General features: G+C 19.9%; 1 long non-coding RNA gene across 2 annotated transcripts; it reads right to left on the minus strand.

Annotated features, from left to right (window-relative positions):
* Window positions 1-264: 264 nt before the first annotated feature.
* Window positions 265-2268, minus strand: LOC113224485. Of its 2 annotated transcripts, none has more exons than XR_003309207.1 (4): window positions 2129-2268; window positions 1826-1877; window positions 1490-1677; window positions 265-1377 (listed from the first exon to the last, which is right to left on the minus strand). It is a non-coding gene; the product is annotated as an uncharacterized LOC113224485 (long non-coding RNA). The 2 variants fall into 2 exon arrangements; XR_003309208.1 differs by having other exon boundaries at window positions 2203-2254.
* Between the last annotated feature and the right edge of the window lie 266 nt (window positions 2269-2534).

The following is a 2534-nucleotide window of genomic DNA, read 5'->3' on the forward strand; positions in this document are numbered from 1 at the left end:
TATAAATTCAAAATGAATATGGAAAACTTGATAAATATAAAAAAAAAATCAAATACTTATTTTATAAAAGCATCTTAATACACAAACATAACAATTGATAAGCAAAAACCGATGAACATTTACCGCAAATGTTCATATATAATTTTTTTTTTTTTTTTTTTTTTTATTATTTTTTTTTTTTTTTTTTTTGCATGCGTATAAAGCATAAAAATATAATATCAAATGTGCAACTTATAAATAAAATAACATTTAATTATTAATGTGTTACATGCGCTAAATAACACAACATGATTAATTAAAAAAAAAAAAATTAACAAAAAGTTACTAAACCTAATAACTCTACATTTACGAAAAAATAAAGTTATTAAACAAGCACGACACAAAAAACTATTCGTTAAAACTAATATAACATTATGTTCATTGTCAACATACACTCACAAAAATGAAACCGTGATAAACAATAACCAAACTAAAAAACAACAAAAACAACAATCGAATTAACGAAAATTAGTATATACGTAACATATAATGAGCATAACGAACAACAACAATATGAGTTATTCATATAAATTCTTGTCTTTTACATTGTTGTAATTTTTTTTTTTTTTTTTTAAATATACAATGCATAAATGTGATACAAAAACTACAAGCCTTATTAATATTGTAACATACAAAAAAAAAAAAAAAAAAACATTAAGTTTTTTTCCGAATGCATATAAGAACTATATTAAAATACTTACACACTTGAAAACTAATAATTCAGTTTTAACCTAAAAAATAATACAAACATTAAAAGTGAAATGTTATAAGTATATAATTTAAGCTTGTAATTGTATATTGGTACTATTATATATATTCTTATGCTTTTTTATTTAAATAAGTACTACATATTCAAAAATATGCCATTTTATGTCGTTATAGTAATATTATATTTATTTCTTAAGTTGTAATTTTTTAATAACATTTTTTTGACAAATACAGTGTTAATATCGTCACTTTAGATATTGACAATCTTGACACTGCTTACATGTTTATTCTCTACTATTGTCATCATTACTATCTTCATATTCTGATCATTTTTATGTAAATTATAATTTTTATATTTTTTACTCAATTTTTAATTTCAACATACTATCTTAGTAATACCTTAAAGTTTTTTTCCTTTATGTCGTTTTATATTTAATATTTTTATTCAATGAATGATTGATTGATAGATTGATTACTTTTAATACATGGTTATTGGTTTTAAACTTGTCATAGTCTGGTCTCTTCATATTCACTACTTTCTCCCAAAAAACTAGAATTATTATCCTCATCTGAAGATTCATCTTCAAAAGATAACATTGGCATTAATTGAAAATCGTCCTCAACTGGTTGCTATAAAAAATAAAAATATGCGTAACAAATAGTTTTATGCACACTTTATAAATTTTATATAACTATATATATATGTAACAAATGTATTTATATATATTTATACTAATCTTACATTGTTTATCATTCTGTATAGACATATACATATAAATATTATTATAATTAACACTATAAAATATGTTAACAGAATAAAAACAGTCACATGATGAGGTAACAACTGTCCATAATTAATAGGCTATATAGTAACGTTTCACAAGACTCTATGTAATAATATTCCAGTTTCATTTCCATTTTCCATATTATCTGTAAAACACAGTATATTACTTTTTTTTATATATATTGTAGTCAAACATAGTTAAATGAATTTAATTCGTTTTTTAAAAAAAAAAAAATATTATATGTTTCATTACATGTATTTGTAAGTAGAGTACTTAAGTTTTGATTCTCATACTCGTTATCAAATGGGTCACCTTCTGCCATTATGATTAGTTATATTTTCAAATCTGTAAACAAAATAAAAATACATAACATGTTAAAAATAGCTACTATATTATTATGTCTATATGTGTTACATTATTATAAATTTTTTTTCATATGAAAATTATAATATATAGTAAGTTTAAACAATTAAATAGGATCAAAAGCTTTCAATAAAAATATATATACAACAAAAATGTATTATATCAAACATAAAAAATAAAATATTAAGCCTGTTTATATTTTTATGTATTCTAAAAAAGTTCATAGTTTTTACTTAACGAAAAGCTATACGACAAATGCAATATTATGAACTTAAATTGTGAAGCAATAATTATAATGCATGATTACTTTTATTATATGTATTATGAATGATTCTATTTGCAATTATAATTATATGTTGTATATATGTTAATATTATGTAAAAAAATACATAAATACAATAATATAAAACTGTTAAATCTTCAATATTTAATGAATTTTAAAACATATGTATATGTATATGTATATATATATATATATATATATATATATATATGTGAGCGTATATATACGAACATGTATATAATCGTATTACGTATTTTGTTTTACATATAACAATTAATATTTTCAAAAAATAAAAATATATAATATTAATTTTTAGTAATATGTTAATACATACAAATTTATGCGCATATTAACTT

This window comes from Piliocolobus tephrosceles, unplaced genomic scaffold, assembly GCF_002776525.5.
Source record: "Piliocolobus tephrosceles isolate RC106 unplaced genomic scaffold, ASM277652v3 unscaffolded_44933, whole genome shotgun sequence".
NCBI classification, from domain to species: Eukaryota; Metazoa; Chordata; class Mammalia; order Primates; family Cercopithecidae; genus Piliocolobus; species Piliocolobus tephrosceles.